Genomic DNA, 17816 nt, shown 5'->3' on the forward strand with positions numbered 1-17816 from the left:
AGAGTAGGATTGGTATTACCAATCTGATAGATAAGCAGGTAAATAACAGGTCCCTTTAACCCACACACACACACCCCACATACTAGCCAGGTGCAAGTATTGTGGTAATAATGCAGACTAAGGTAAAACATAATTTACCATCTAAAGATCATGTTGAAATTCTGCTTGCTTTATAATATGTTTCCTCTTCTTTTTAATTAAAATCAAGCATTGGAGAGATTCAGACTTTGTCTATGTTCTTAACACTAATCTTAACTAGCATTCTAAAAATGTTACCTCCAGGTCACTATGACTCATCTCTTGAAGACCCCTAGCAGATAGCAGGGAATATGGAAATATTTGCATCCTTCACATGAGCTGCAATGAACTCAAAGCAAATCAAAAGCAGTCTCAGAATTATTTTTTTTTTTTTGGCCTGAATTCCACAGAAAGATTCCTCAAAGTTAATCTTCGACATATAGGCCAACAGTAACCAATACTCCTGGATCTGATTGAAATTGGCAACACACAAAAAACTCTAGTGAGCTTACAGCTTTAAGGAAAATCAAGACTTCTTCAGTGGGCTTTATTCTCATTCTTGAGCCGTTATCCAAAACAGCAAAGAAACCAGACCCTAGCCTAGATACATGATTCGTTTTAGCTCTAGTGACAACAGCTGCTATATGTTGAAGGTTTGCTATAGATCAGGAATTTGATTTAAATGCCTTATGTCTACCATGTCATTTAATTATGAATTCATTTTTATAGCACATTGACTATCATACTTCAGAGTATGTGACATAGGTATTATTCTTCTTACTTTATAAATGATAAAACTAAGTCTTAACTTAAGTCACTTGCCCAAGGTCAAATAGTTGGTGATTTGAGAAGCAGAAATTCAAATCCTGATCTCACTTCACAGTCCTCACCTTGAATCGCTATACTGAACAGCCAACTGTGAATTCAGTCTTTGTGGGTGATCTCAGGGTTAACTGGGCTGAAGTAATGGTTCACACCACAAAAGAAAAGGCTAAAATGGCCAAAAAAGAACATGTGTCAGGCAAAGTTCTGCTTGATTTCCAGCTGTAAACACCCCTTTCATCCTTTCTTTTTCCTTCCTTTCTTTCTTCCTTCTCCCTTCTCTTTCTCTTTCTCTCTTCCTTCCTTTTTTTCTCTTTCTTTTCTTTCTTTTTCTTTCCTTTCTCTCTCTCTCTTTTCCTTCCCTTCCCTTCCTGTCCCTTCCCTTCCTTCCTCTTTCCCTCCTTCCTTCCTTCCTTCCTTCCTTCCTTCCTTCCTTCTCTCTCTCTCTCTCTCTTTCTTTTTTTTTTTTTTTTTTTTTTTTTTTTTGAGACGGAGTCTCGCTCTGTCGCCCAGGCTGGAGTGCAGTGGCGCGATCTCGGCTCACTGCAAGCTCCACCTCCCGGGTTCACGCCATTCTCCTGCCTCAGCCTCCCGAGTAGCTGGGACTACAGGCGCCCACAACCGCGCCCGGCTAATTTTTTTTGTATTTTTAGTAGAGACGGGGTTTCACCGTGGTCTCGATCTCCTGACCTTGTGATCCGCCCGCCTCGGCCTCCCAAAGTGCTGGGATTACAGGCGTGAGCCACCGCGCCCGGCTTCTTTCTTTCTTTCTTTTAAATGGAATTACTTATAAGGATCTCATATCCTGGTTTCAGATACAGTCTTATGAAGAGGTTCCCAGCTGAAGAAATTGGAAGGCAGATGGTAGCCTTCCTTCTTTCCAGTACTATTTTTAGTGTCATGATGTCATGAAGTAAAGCAGTGGCCCCAACCCTGACTACACATTAGAATCACCAAGAAAGAATCACTCATTTTTAAATGTCCAAGAGATTCTGATTTCATTCGTCTGTGGTAGGGCCTGGACATCAATGTTGTCTGTGAGATCCTGAGATGACTGGAATGAAGCCAGGTTGAGAATCAGGGATATGGCCACACAGAGAGGACTTTGGGAGTAGAACCAGGATGAGGTAAACTCCGATGCAGAATCCAGGTCTCCAGCCCCGCCTTGCCTTCCCCTGAGTCTCTCTCTCTGACTTCCTTCTGTTTGTAGACCCTGTGATGATGGCGCCTGTAGAAACCTTCTCTGGTCATGGAGGTGTCTGTGCTGTTTCCTGCACATCATGAATGAGTCACCAGCCCCTAAAGAGCATCTTAGACCAACAACACCGACGTGTTAACTAACTCAGGATGTGTCCAGTTCCTTTAGCTGATCCTTTGGTCAGCTCCCAGACCACAGTCTGTTTCGTTGATTACATCTTATTAGAAAGAAAAGAGATTCAGAGTACCTGCTGGCAGTCATTTGTTCTGCAGATAATACTGTAAAAATTGTAAGACTAACCATCACTGTCTCATTAGCAGCAGTCCTCTCCTCCCAGGGCTTGGGAGGAGACAAGGTTTCCCAGGGGAGAAAAGATGTTCCCCTCCCCCACTTACTTGAGTTGTTGAATCCTAGGGTGTGCAGGGACTAAGATGGAACCAGAGATAATGATGGTTTGGGCATGGTTAGGGCTTGCTCAGTTCTGCCGGAGGGGGCAGTTGGAGACTGGAGGTACTCTCAGTGTCCTCTCCTGTCAGGCACATCAATAGCTCTCCCAGAGATAAACCCACTCCAGATCAGATAAGGGCACTGCCTGGATGAAATAGAAAGCACTCCCAGGAGATGCGGAAGTTAGTTTGGTAATAGTCAGGTGAGGAAAGACAATAGGTCTATATTCTGATCTTAAGGTCCAGTTCAGGTCAGGTTTCTGCACCAAGCCTGGGATGTCCCATGGTTCCTGCTCCCCTGGTATTGTTTTTTTAGCTTGAACTAAGAAACCAAAGTCCACCTCTTGGTCCTAAATTGTATACAGACCTGGGGAGAGAGAAGGAGATACAATCTGGCTTTTGTTACACAAAACACATCAAACTGGTACAATTCTTTCTTTCCCTCTTCTAGACTTTGGTGGGTAAGAAACCAGTTTAACCACAAAAAGCAGTCACTAGAGGCTTTGTCTCAGGTTCAGTTTGTGTAAACAAGATAGTCACAAAGACAAAAAAACCACAACTTTTTTAATAGGAGAAAAAAAAAAAAGACGGTTACATTTCTTAAGTGGGTCAAGCCTTACATAATCTAAAAATGAAATAAAGACCCAAGCTTGAGGGTCACTCAGAAAATCTTTATTCAAATAACAAATTCCCAACAATAGAAGTGAAACTTAAATGATCTCATGTAACTTACTCGGAAACATAGTGGAACCAAAGAGTTCGTTTTTAGAAAATGGTTATTTTATGACAGTAACTCTCTAGTGCCAGGCGAGCAAACTATAGCTCACAGGTCAAACGCAGCCTGCCATTTGTTTTTTGCAAATAAAGTTTCATTTCAAGACAGCCATGCCCATTCATTCACAAATTGTTATGGCTGTTTTCAGGCTAAAATGGCAGAGTTGCAGAGTTGTGATAAAGAAATATAGGCCGGGCGTGGTGGCTCACGCCTGTAATCCCAGCACTTTGGAAGTCTGAGGCGGGCAGATCACCTGAGGTCAGGAGCTCGAGACTAGTCTGGCCAACATGACAAAACTCTGTCTCTACTAAAAATACAAAAATTAGCAGGACGTGGTGGCAGGTAATCCCAGCTACTTGGGAGGCTGAGGCAGTAGAAACGCTTGAACCTGGGAGGTGGAGGTTGCAGTGAGCTGAAATCATGAGATCACACCACTGCACTCCAGTCTGGGCAACAGAGTGAGATTCCGCCTCAAAAAAAAAAAAAAAAAAAAAAAAGAAGAAGTATGGCCGCAAAGCTCAAAATATTTACTAGCTGGACTTCTTTCAGAAAATGTTTGCCAACCCTCGATCTAGCAAATCAAATACTATAAAATACACATTTTGAAACAGCCTTTCTGGGGGGGAAAAAAGGTTATTTCCAACAAGTGATTATTGAGCACCTTCGTGTAAGTGTTATCCTGTGACTTTCAGGAAATAAAACGATGCATCTTTTATAATCCTGCCCTTAAGAAAATTACAGCCCAGCAGGAAAAAAAAAAAAAATTCAGAAAAGAAGATAAACAATTTTAAAGTGTTAAAGCTCGAAAAGCCACCCAAAATCTTAACTTTCTAAAAACGTGGCCCAAATCTCAATAATTATAATAAGAAGATTAAAAGCAAGAGAAGTTCAATAACTGGACTGAAGTCACACAGCCAGGTAGAGAGGCGGGGACTTGAATCCCTATCTTTGTTTCTTCCTTGCATACTACACCATTTGATTTAATCATTTTATTTGTTCAACATTTACCAGGTTTTAATTTAGCATCTACAGTGGGCCCGGCACCCTTCCGTAGGATATGGAGACTGCAATAAACAAAACAGACTTCCTACCCTGACAAGCTTACTGTCTCTTTCCCTTAAGCTTATAAGTGAGCATACAAATAAATAGTTTATGTAATGAAGATATGGGCTGGGGGAGCACAGAGCAGGTGAGGGTGATGGCAGGAGGGGAAGGTGTCCCTGATGAGGCTGCTGTTAGATAGAGCCTGGTGGGGATAGATGAGTCAGCCAAGAAGTTGCACAGAAAGCTTTAGCGGGGAAGGCCTCCAGAAGAGAGATGCTGGGCGTGTCAGGGGAGGTGCGAGGGCAAGGGCTTAGGGAAAGGTGTCCTATAGAGCTTCATAGGCCATCTGAAGAACTTGAAATGGAGCTGCTTCGGGCATTTAAAATAGTTCCAATGTTGGATAAAGCCCCATCTCTTTAAACTCTTTGCCCCTGAGTGCTGTTTTGGTTGGGTCTCAAAGAGTATGTGTGTTAGTGTGTGGCAGGCACCATGGGGTCAGAGTTTCCACATATAGCCCCCATGTGCAATCCTGGTTCACAGTAATGCCAGCTCACTATCACTGGGGCAGAACCCGCATCAGAGAAGCAGTAGTGGAAACAGCATTTAGGATCAACTTCAAGTTGATTTGGGAAGCGCATAACTACCATATTGCTGGTTCCCTGGTTACATTTTATGTTTGGGTAAACAATCAAGAGATGGCATGAAAACTGCACATCCAAGTCTTGCCTGCACAAAACAAAATGACCAATTAACACGACGTGGACTAGAGGTGACTAGAGCCCAGAAGGGTGGCCGTGGGCTCCAGGATAATCAGCCTATTAAGAATAATCCTCTCTGGACAGTGGAAAGCAGTTTTTCAAACACTGACTCTAGGGCCATATGTACAGAGGGCAAAAAGGGAGCAAGGGAGCAAGTCATTTTTTTTTGGAGATGGAGTCTCACTCTGTCGCCCAGGCTGGAGGGCAGTGGTACAATCTCGGCTCACTGCAACTTCCACCTCCCTCGTTCAAGCAATTCTCCTGCCTCAGTCTCCCAAGTAGCTGGGATTACAGGCGCCCGCCACAATGCCTAGCTAATTTTTTTGTATTTTAGTGGAGACTGAATTTCACTGTGTTGCCCAGGCTGGTCTTGAACTCCAAAGGTCAGGCAATCTGCCTGCCTCGGCCTCCCAAAGTGCTAGGATTACAGGCATGAGCCTCTGCGCCCAGCCATGAGTCAGTCATTCTTAAACAATTTAGACTAAAATGTGAGATAATTCATGAAGGGTGGAAATCCCTGATTGATTTGATAGTATATTTTGCCCAGATTTATTTAGGTAGTTGCCTCAACACTTCACACTGTAACAAATTCGCTGTTGGTAGCTGAGGACCTGGATTTAAGACGCCAAGCTCATTTGTACAAGATGAAAATTCCACCATGCTGTCCCAGGCCTCTGCCATTCGCCAGCAGACTGGGAGTGTCCAGCAGGCCCCGTCACAGAGACTGTGGGCTCACCCTACCCACTTGTGTTTTCAACTCTAATATCCCAACCTTTGCTGAGAAATCTAGAACAAAATCAATACTCCACTGCAGAGGGAGGTGGCTTGGATGTTTTGCATTTGGAGAAACTGCAAACCTGAAAATTATCAGGAAGAAAAAGAAAAATCTTACCAAAGCACAAACCAGACACTTGGCACCCACCCTCTGTGACGCAGGGCTCCCCGGCTGGCAGGAAAACCACAGTAAAGAACTGATTATGCTGTTAGAACACATTCCATGGGCTGTCCAGGGCTATTTTTATTTTACAATAAGGTACAATATGTTCCATGATGTTCTCTATGCTGGGCATTTTTCCTTGTATTTGCATACTCATTAATCCCAGTAAATCACAGAGAATCTGTCAATTACTTGAACAAATTAACCAGATTTGGGTGTGTTTGTTAACTTCAAGAGCAATGTTAATACACATGTATAATTTTTATTATGAGCAGAACACCAGTGGCTGGTTCCACCTGTTGACTATGAAAGCCCTGAATGCGAGACATGCATTTCAAGAACTGAGCTCCAGGAAGACAGACTAAACGCCAAGGTTTTACAGACTAAATGCCAAAGTATGACGCTCATCAGCAAAAGGAATCGTATTTTTAAATCTTTTTTTTTTTTTTAGAGAAGTCAATTTTGAAAATAATGTTTGGTCAAGTGTTATTTGGTCAAAAAATGTGCTAAATCCACGTAAGAGAGCATTCCAGGAACTTTACCCATAAGAAAATAAATGTTCCTGTTTTAACTTAGACTCCATAAAAATTAAAACTGTTTTGGAAGAAGGAATGGCTTCCCTGTAACATAATGGATATTCAACAACTCAGATGCATTTTGAGAACAACTTTCCATCCAACTCTAAAAGGAAAACAGACAACTGGTGTAAAATTACTCCTAAAGCCCAGACCATGTATTAATACTTGAGCTCAAGAAAAACTTCCTTGCTAATGCTTAACTTGTTATCTTAACCACTTTTGCTTTTTCAGAACTTCCTAGCTACTTTTTAACCATTTCCAATCAGGAAAACTGGCCAGAGTGGCTTCAAATATAGTCATTAGGCCTCGAAGGAAGGTCTAGACTTGATGAACTTTGCAAATTCCTCCTTGTTTTTATTCTTTGCGGACTTAGAAAAGTCTAGAGGTCAAGATGGGGTTAGCCACCTGCAATGCTATGGTGGGAGTCTATATTTCTTGATGGCTATTAAAAAAAAACAGGAAAGCAGCAATCACTGTAATAAAATGTGCTGGTACTTGGAGAAATAAAGGTAGAAAGAGGTAGAAAGAACCCATAAATTTAAGTACAACTATCAAACTGTTCATGGAGAAAAAATAGGGCATACACTCCAAAACTAGAGGCTCTCTAAGAAGCTGCAATAAAAACAATGCTCCTATATGCAAATTTGTGCCTCGTAAGAAAACGTAAATAAACCACAATTCTTGTTCTAATGTTTTAACGTCAACTTTGCTGACAAGATCAGGAAACTTGAGCCAAACATCTGCATCAAATGATAAATGCATGGCAAAAATGTCCTGTTTCCACTGCAGGGCAGTCACGGCAAAGCAGACATAAAAGAAATGTTTTCTACTTTACTTAAAGTTGGGATATGGGCCCAAGCCGACTTCTTCACACTAGGAGTGGTGGCACTTGTATTTTGTTTGTAGCTCAATTTTTCACTTTAAGATAAGGTTGGCAGACCCACGATTTATCGTGTCTTCGGTTTACTCACTGGCCTGCAAAGATCTTGTGCATCTATGCCATACCTTGTTCTCTGTGTATTCTTTCTAATTAGTTTTCCTAGGGTATCAAAAATATGGTTGAAGTTAAGTGCCTTTTCTGCCTTTCCAGCTGCAATGGAATTTTTTTTTTTTTTGAACCTCATCAAGAGAATAAAGGGGAAAAAGGGGAAAAATAAAAATAAATCAGGACCCCAGAAGAGGCTTCTCAGAACGCATGTGCTCAGATTCTCTGCCAAGGGAGTCCTCTAGACGGCTACTTTTTGGGGAGATGGGGTCCCTGAGCCCAGAGCCGTAACTGGCTACTGAATTGAACATATTTTTTGACTTCGTGGCTTTGTGACCTTGGGGTGGTCAAACAGCAACCTGTGGGAACTGAGCAGCGGTCACAACCATCAAAGTTGTAAAATAAATGTCAAATCAAAGAGATTTCTGGTTGAATCCTTAGAGGTAAGTGTCAACATACCTTCAGGGATACCTGCCTCACTGAAATATTAAACACAAAAACAGCTAGTTCTGAATGCTTCTCCATCAGCTCCATAAACATAGATCTTTCTTCCTCCTCTAATAGCAAGCCAATAACCACCTTCTCAATGGAAAATGGTGTTTCTGCAAGTCGCCCTTCATCATTGCCCAGATATTTATTGTCATATTTGAAAAGTATTGATAGGGCTTTAACTTCCAGATCTTCCCAAGTGACTTGCTTTTCAACTGCGGAATTATTTTCAACTAGGGAGCAACATCTGAGTACAAAAATGTGAGAGAGAGAGAGAGAAAGGTAAAAGAGAGAACTGAAAGGGAGAATCATTTTTTACTATACTTTTGTTTTTCTACACTGTACTCTGAACAATAACATATTAGAAAGCACTTTTATCTAATCATTCTGACTCTTCTCCCCTCTTTTCCTTCCAGTGGGGAAAAATACTTCCTCTTCTGAACAATCTTTCAGAGGACATTCCTCCTAGAGTTTAAAACATTACAGTCTTCAGAGTCCAGCGCGAGTTCTGGATCAGCCCACAACTTGCCCTGGCTGCACGGCTTCATGGGTCACAAGGACTGGATGGACAAGTGTGTGTGCCTATTGACCGCCTTCTCCCAGCACATGCACCATGTCCCAGTGGCATTGCTGGAGATGGTCCATGCCCTCTCAGTCCAGCAGCAGACCCTCAGGCAGATCGCGATCTGTGGAGACCGCCAGGCCAAGGACACCAAAGTTCTGATGCAGTGTGTCCACCCTGTCTATATTCCTAACAAGGTGCTGATTCTGGCTGATGGGGACCCCTCGAGCTTCCTATCCCACTGGTTGCCTTTCCTGAGTACCCTCCGATGACTGGAAGACCAGGCCACTGCGTATGTGTGTGAGAATCAAGCCTGCTCAATGCTCATCATTGATCCCTGAGAATTATGAAAATTGTTATATCCATGACTGCCCCAGCCCCCTTGGGCTGGGGCAGAAGGTGGAGCTTCCCAACTATCTAGAGACTCAGGCCATGCACGGCCCTGTAGAACCCGTGGCCGTGCGTGAGCACCCTGCCACCAGGTGATCTCAGCCATACTCACTGCCTCCCTTGTGCACCCACTCACCCTAGAATAAACTTAATAGTGTCCCAAGGGGGTCGGTGGAAATTACAGTCTCCAGTCTAGAGGACAGAATTAGGCTGTTTTGCTTTCTATTGTTATTGTTATTGTTGTTGTTTTTAACTTGTGTGTTCCCTTTTTCTTTGCAATTATCAGAAGGACATACCATTGCGATGGATCTTTAGGATGCCCGTATTTATAGCTGAACACACTCACTGGGCTCTGCTCTGTCCCAAAGGGTAGCTCTTTTCTTCCTTCTCGTGGTTTTCCTCTTGCTCCTCCATGCTTTGGAAAAGGCCATATTACTGTAATTCACTGGATTTGGTTATGTAACAAAAGTGAGCCAAGTGCCTCAACACCATTGATCCTGGTGGGCAGCCAAGGTCACTTTTCATCTCTGAATGGAGGTCAGCAGGAAAGATGAGATGGCTGGGCTGGCAAAGCCTGCTGCCTTCCCTCTGCTCACCTCCATCCTGCACTCCTTCTGTGCTAACAGCCCTCCACTGTGGCCACTAAAACACCGCATTTCTCAGCCTGCATTAAGATGCCAGGAGAAGGGTATTGAGACAGTGCAATAAAGAGTCTGACTACATTTCTGATGTCTGGCTGCATTCAAATCCCATTACTCCCTCTTCTCCTTTTGTTCCACATCCAGGAAGCTGATAAGAAAGCCCAAGTGCTCCCTCCTTTGGAATTGGTGGGAAATTTAAACCCCACAAGCCTCCACCCATGTGCAAGAGCCTTCACCCCAGCTTCACCTCTACCCACAATAAATGCCAAGTCAGTCTCTCTTCTCTGGTCTCTAAAGCTATTTTTGGATCATTATGTGAGTAATAAACCTTTCCATACTTTCTTAGTGGATGCATGTGTGGTATCATCAGTCTCAACATCTGAACCAAATTTTGGGTGAGAAGTTCGTCCTGCCTCTGGGAAATCTCTTTAGAAGGGTTTGCTAATGGATATGTTATCTTTGCCCATTGCCCCTTTCCCTTCCTCCTGCTGCTGGTGGACCAAACATCCCTCTTGTAATGCAGAGCAACACATCTGTGCCAAGGATGACTGAGTAGAAATGAAAGGGAACTGGGTCCCTGATGACATTGTGAGTTACACTGCCACCCACAGACTGTCTGCTTCTGGACCTCCTCAGTCAGGAAGAACAAGCTGGATGTGTGCAGCCGCTTAGAGTTGAAGATAGTCTCAAACATAGGGCTCATGACTGAATAATCTTTAATGACTTCAGGAGCAGAAATCAGTATTTTTCCTGGGATGTGAACAGGCAACAAGCATAATATTTGTACCCCACCTAGGAGTAAGCCATTCTCAGTGGAGGGCCCCTGTAGCTAAGGGGCACTGGAATTTCCAGGGTTAACCTCATTTTGGGTGAAACATTAGGGGAAACAAGCCTGTATAAACTCACAGGGAGAGCCTGTTTCCATCACTGGAAAATGGTCTGAAAATCAATCTACAGTAGATTTTAGAGATAGTTTCAGAACCAAGCATCTGACTTGGGAATCCACCCATATGTGTCTACCTCATGCTGTTAATGGGCTTAAGAATATGAAAGTATCAGGAAGAAAGGACCTGTTTACAGAGCACCAAATCGGCCACTAGCAAAGTACTAGATATGCAGACAGAGTAGAATATAGGCTTCCTCCCCTACCCCCTGGTGGAGGGTATCAGTGCAGTAATACCCTAAAAAGTCATTAAGAGAATGACATCAGGTGCCTTTTAGTAGAATTAGAATTTGATTTCATTTGTTCAAAGCTTTTGTTATATCTATATTTTTCTATATGGATACAAGTATCAGCCAGAGCAAGTGATGGTGAAGAAAATCATGTCAGCCAGGTACAGGAAACTGAAAGCTAGACTCACCATCCCTGCCTCAATAAACCCAATGGCATTTCTCATCCTGACCTGGCAGGTAAGACAGAAAGCGGAGGGGTCGGGATGCAGAGCCTCCTGAGCCTCCATATAAGCACCGGGATGAAACAATATAATATTTATTTTTTGAAGAAATGAATGAATAAAAAGCCAATGGGCAAAAGGAAATACTACAATTGTGGAACAGAAATATTAACACAATCTAAACCATTTATCATTGGAAAAATGACATATTCTGGAAAAAACCATCTCTAATTGAAGCTCATCAAAGATCCAAATGTTTTATGTTTATATTTCACATAGTTGTCAGTAAAAATTGTAAACAACTTCTAGAGTGCTTTACAGACCAACAATTGTTGATATCTTTAAGCAGTATTTTATAAGTAACTTTAAGTACTCAGTATCTTAGTAATTTTGCTAGTCCACATTTCAAAGACAAAATTTGAAACATTCATATTATTGATAGAGTGAATGTGCAATCAAAACAAACAAACAAAAACCCAGGAGGACAAATTATACTCACTGAGCTCTTGCTGTGAGCTCTTGCACTCCCTATGGTAGCAATTGAGGGTATCTACACTTTATTTTCAAGGAATAATAAATAAGCTCAAATTCCAACTTAACTTTGTTTGTTTGTTTGTTTGTTTGTTTGAGATGAAATCTCGCTATACTGCCCAGACTGGAGTGCAGTGGCACGACCTTGGCTCACTGCAACCTCCACCTCCCGGGTTCAAGCCATTCTCCTGCCTCAGCCTCCTGAGTAGCTGGGATTACAGGCACATGCCACAATGCCTGGCTAAGTTTTGTATTTTTAGTAGAGACGGGGATTCACCATGTTGGCCAGGCTGGTCTGAAACTCCTGACCTCATTTGATCCACCCACCTCGGCCTCCCAAAATGCTGGGATTACAGGAGTGAGCCACCATGCCCGGCCCCAGCTCAACTTTTTAAACAAAATAAGAAAATTTAGTTAAATCTCAAAGCGCTTTGTGAAATGATTTTCTGACAAAGAAAAAAAGAAATGGAAAGAAACGTCTGCTTCAAGAAAGGACCCCCCAAAAAGAGTGCAACATTTCTGTGTCCAAAGACTGATTATAGCTACTCTTCTTTGAGCACACTGATTTCTTTTTTCCTGAAAGTTAAGGTCTCAGTGGAACTCCCAGTATTTCTTGATTTTAGCATGAAATACCTTATGTGGGTGTCTAGACATTACATCTGTGTTTGAGCTTGGAGAAAGTGATCTAGCAACACACCTAACCTGCCTGACAGCTATTGTCTGTACCTGAATGGCTTACTCATGAGTCACAAAACATCTCTGTTGCCAGATTTGCATTTGATTTCATTCTTAGACTCGTCTCATTCAGAATGCTGAACAAATTTTAAAAGTCAAAAATATAAAACATTGTAAAAAAGCATTCGCTCATTATTCAGCTTCTGAAAAAAGATGTCTTTATGCAAAAACTCATATTTGTTGAAGTATTTATATAAGAAAAAGGAGCTCTCTAGTAATTCTAACGGCAATATTCATGTTGGTTCTCTATAATCATAGGAATATCAGACATTAAAGCAGTTCTGATAGTTTCAGTGCATTGCTGTCCTGTTCACAAAAAACTCCAGAGTTGTGAAACTCTCTTTAATAACTTGGAGAGTTCCTTTAGGCTTAGCTTTGGGCAGTCTTTTGAACAGATCACAAAGTTATGAAGTCTCTTAATTACCATTGCTAAATCTTGCTAGAAGGAAGTTGTTTCTATTGGGTGTTTCTCTTTAGTCTGCCAGGAACCCAGGGCTGCAGTAACTAATCATTTTTCTATATTGTGTAGAATAATCGGACACAAGGCTGTCCACCCTTTTGGCTTCCCTGGGCCACATTGGAAGAAGAATTGTCTTGGGCCACATAAAATACACTAACACTAACAATAGCTCATGAGAAAAAAAAAAACCCTCAATGTTTTAAGAAAGTTTATGAATTTGTGTTGGGCCACATTCAAAGCCATCCTGGGCTGCATGTGGTCCCCAGGCCGCAGGTTGGACAAGCCTGGTACAGACTTTTCATTCCAAATATAATCTAGGGCTTATAACAAATATAAATCTAACATATTTATAAAAAATAGCCCAAAGGAGGTGAAAGGGAGTAGAGCTGTGTTGGAGGAAGTTGACACCTGTTGGTAACCTGAATGCATAGCAAAAAAATGAAAAGACTCAGAAAGGATAAATAAGATTAATGTAAGAAATTCTATAAGTATGTATTTCTCTCCTTCTCTCAGCTTCTTTAAAAGACATAAAACTATATAAAGTAACAATTATAACAAGGTTTGTTACATATATAGGTAATATGGATAATAATAATATTAAAAAAGAGGAAGACAGAATAGAGCTACGTAAAAGTGTCTCTATTTTACTCACATTAAGGTAGTACACATCATTCTGATAAATTAATACATTGTTCATACTATTCCCTTATGATACTTTTTATTTCTGTAAAATTAGTAATGATATTCCCTCTTTCATTCTTGATTTTCATAATTTGAGTCATCTCACTTTTTTCTTAGTCAGCCCTGGGGCAACCACTAAGAAAACAGCTAAAAAGTATAGTAAAAATCACTAAAAATTAAAATATTATATTATAAACATTAATTTAATACAAAAAAAGTAATAAAGGTAGCACAGAGGAACAAAATGTGATATAAGACATACAGAAAGCAAAGAGTAAAATTGTCGACATATATCCAATCATAGTAATAATTATGCAATGTGAATGGATTAAATAGTCAAATCAAAAGTCGTAAGTTGTTAAATTAGATAAAAAGAAACAAGATTCAGCTATATATTGTCCACAGATGATAGCTTGAAAGTAAAAGAATGAAAAAAAATATGTCATGCCACTAGTAACTATAGAGAGCCAGAGTGGTTATGCTAATATCAAACAAAATCAACTTTAAGACCAGAAAATGTTAGTGGAGATATGGAAGACACATAATAATGATAAAAGGGCCAATCTATGAGAAAAATGTAATAATTATAATCATATAAATACCTAACAACAATGTCCCAAAGTACATAAAGCAAAAACTTATGGAATTGAAGGAAGAAACAGAAACAGACAATTCAACAATAATAGTTAGGGACTTCAAAACCTCACTTTCCACAATGTATAGCACGGGAAGAAGATTATAAAGGATATATAATTATAAACAAACAACACTATAAACAAACTACTAACAAACATCTATAGACCATCCACCCACAAACAGTAGAATATACATCTTCTTTACAAGTGCACATGGAGCTTTCTTCAGGACAGGCCATATGCTAGGCCATAAAACAAGCCTCAGTAAAGTGAAAAGGTTTGAATAATGCAAAATGTATTCTCCAATGACATTGGAGTCAAATCAGAAATTAATAAAAGATGAAAATTTTAAAAATGTATAAATATTTGGAAATTAAATAATACATTCATAAATAACCAGTGATTAAATAAGAAGTCATATAGGAAATTCAGAAATCCTTTGAGATAAATTAAAACAAAAACACACCAAACTAAAGTGAATTGGATGCACTTAAAGCAATGTTTAGAGGAAAATGTATAGCCATAAATATTTACATTATAAAAGAAGAAAGATCTCAATTTCCCAAACTTCGACCTTAAAACACTGGAAAAATGAGAGAAAATGAATTCTAAAGTAAGCCAAAGAAAGTAATACATAAAAAATAGAGCACTAATTGATGCAATAAAGATTAGAAAAGTTATATCAAAACTTAATAACCAAAAGTTGATTCCTTGACCAAACCAACACAGTTGACCAAATTTCAGGTAGATTGACTAAGAAAAAAAAAGAGAAGACTCAAATTATTAAAATCAAGAATTAAAGAGGGAATATTATTACTAACCTTACAGAAATAAAAAATATTATAAGGGAATAGTATGAAAGATTGCATGCCATGGACATAAATGAAATGGACAAATTTCTAAAAATACATAAACTACTACAACTGACTCGAAAGGAAATAGAAAATCTTAAAGAAAAACCTCTAATGAATGAGTAATTTTAAAACTTCCCAGAAGAAAAGCCCAGACCCATTCTACCAGTTACTTAAAGAATCATTATTTATTCAAATGATTATTATAATTATTCAAAAATTATTTGAAAAAATAGAAAACAATTCCTAGCTCATTTTATGAGGTCAGTTTTACATAGACACAAAAACAAAAGATATCACAAGAAAACCAGACCTACATCTATTATGAATATAAAACACAAAAGTCATCAACAAAATACAAGTAAATTAAATATTGATACATACAAAAAGGATTATACACTCACTATGACAAAGTGGGATATATCTCAGAAATATAATGCTGGTTTAACATCCAAAAAAATCGATCAATGTAATGCCCCATATCAATAGAAAGAAGAACAAAAAAATTGTGGTCATTTCAATAGAGCAGAAAAAGCATGCAACAAAATCCAAAATCCATTTATGATTTTTAAAAAAAAGACTCAATAAACCAGGAATAGAGGAAAACTTCTTCAACTTGATGAAGGGTATCTACAAAAACAAAACAAACAATACAAAATCTCAGCTCATATCATACTTAATGGTGAAAGACCGAATGCTTTTCCCCAAAGATCAGGTACAGCATAAGTATGTCCACTCTCACTACTTCTATTTAACAATATTCTGGAGGTTCTAGCTTGGGAAATTGGGTAAACAAGATAAATCTTAAAAATTAAGTTTGCAAAAACAAAAGGAAAAGTTCTTATATTTACATATGACATGATTTGGTATGTAGAAAATTTAAGTAATCTACTATTAATAATTAGAATAAATTAATTTAGAAAGGTTGCATTATACAAGATCACTATACACAAATTAATTGCATTGTTATATGCTAACAATGAAGAATCTGAAAAGAAATTAAGAAAACAATTTTATTTATAACATCCTAAAAGAATAAGATACTTGGGAATAAATTTAATGAAAAATTATAAGACTTGTACAGCAAACAACTATGATGTGGCAATGTAACACTTTGTACACTACAAAATGTTGTTGAAAGAAATTTAAAAAGACCAAAATAAAGGGAAAGACATCCCATGTTCATGGATTGGAAGAATTGGTATTGTTAAAATGGCAACATTCATCAAATTGATCTATACATTCAATGCAATACCTATCAAAATTCCAAATGGCTATTTTGTAGAAACTGACATGGTGATTCTATAATTTATATGGGAATTCAAAGGAACCAGAGTAGCCAAAAGAATATTGAAAAAGAACTAAATTGAAGATCTCACACTGATTTCAAAACTTATTTCAAAGCTACAATAAACAAGACAGTATGGTATTGACATAAAAATAAACATATAGATCAATAAATAAATTTGAATAAAATTGAAAGTCCAAAAGTAAACTAGTTCATTTCAATCAGTAGTGCCAAGATAATTCACTAAGGACATTGCATTAACTTGAGATAGGTCATAAACCTAAATAGAAGAGCTAAATCTATGAAACTCTTAAGAGGAAACATGAAAGCAAACTTTGTGAACTGCTGTTACAGATGACAGTAAAAATAAACAAACAAACAAACAAAAATGGACAAGAGAGAAAAATAGATAATTTGGACATTAGTATAATTAAACATTTTTGTGCTGCAAATAATACAATCAGGAAAGTGAAAAGAAGACAATCCACAGAATGGGAGAAAATATTTGCAAATCACATATCTGATAATGGGCTTATATCCAGACTGCATGAAGAATTCTTAACAACTCAACAATAAAAATATAAATAGCTGAGTTTAAAAAAGGATAATGGATCTAAAAGGACATTTACCCAAAGAAGAGAAACAACTTGTCAATAAAAACATGAAAAGATGTTCAACATCTTTAGCCACTAGGGAAATGCAAATCAAAACCACAATGAGATACCACTTCAAAACCACGAGGATAGTTACAATGAAAAGATAGATAATAACATGTGTTGGCAAGGATGCAAAGAAATTGGAATGTTCATCCATTATGGGAGGTAACATAAAAAAAAAAAGAAAAATTTTGGCAATTTCTCAAAATGTTAAACACAGAGTTATTATATGATCATTCTATTCTTAGATATATACCCAAGAGAAATAAAAACATACCTCCACATAAAAATTTGTGCATGAATATTCATAGTAGCACTATTCAGAATAGTCAAAAAGTGGATGCAACCCAAATGCCCATCAGCTGCTGAGTGTATAAACAAAATGTTGTATTGAAGCAAAAGTTAAAAAGAGGAAAAACAAATTTTTCTCCATTAGGCAGCTCGAGACCCACCCCACCCCTCCCCCAACCCCGTATGCTATGGTACCCTGGGAAGTTTTGTAAGTTTGCAGATTCCTGTTTTCTGTGGCTGGTTTCTGTAAGTTCCTGCTTTCTATCTGGGTGGCACAGTGAAGGACACAAGATAAGCTTGAGCAAGCCTAGATTACAGCCACTTGGGCCACATAGCAGGAGTCACATTACATGCTTAAACAAGCCTGAGTTACAGGCCTGTCACTGTTTGATAAGCTGTCTTTGTTACCTGCTTTCATGCCACTGCATTTCACTCCACTGTAAGCTTGTTTCAAACTAGCCAACCCCCTTTCAGAAGTGTGTATAAAAGTCAAGCCCTGCCTTTGTTCGGGGCTCAGCCTTTGGTTGTTAATCTGCTGGGCTTGAGTGCACTCACTAAAATCCTCCTGTTCCACTCAGTGGTCTCTCCAGTCTCCTGATTCCTGCAACATTTTGGTGAGCCAGCCAGGAGTGGAGATGAAAGGATTGCTGT

The 17816-nt window shown here is 39.1% G+C and overlaps 1 long non-coding RNA gene across 1 annotated transcript; it reads right to left on the reverse strand.

Moving 5' to 3' along the window:
• Positions 1 to 1192: 1192 nt before the first annotated feature.
• On the reverse strand, positions 1193 to 17362 carry LOC144340126 (uncharacterized). Its single transcript, XR_013415843.1, has 2 exons — positions 17152 to 17362; positions 1193 to 2851 (listed from the first exon to the last, which is right to left on the reverse strand). It is a non-coding gene; the product is annotated as an uncharacterized LOC144340126 (long non-coding RNA).
• Positions 17363 to 17816: the final 454 nt, after the last annotated feature.

This window comes from Macaca mulatta, chromosome 3 (assembly GCF_049350105.2).
Source record: "Macaca mulatta isolate MMU2019108-1 chromosome 3, T2T-MMU8v2.0, whole genome shotgun sequence".
Classification (NCBI taxonomy): domain Eukaryota; kingdom Metazoa; phylum Chordata; class Mammalia; order Primates; family Cercopithecidae; genus Macaca; species Macaca mulatta.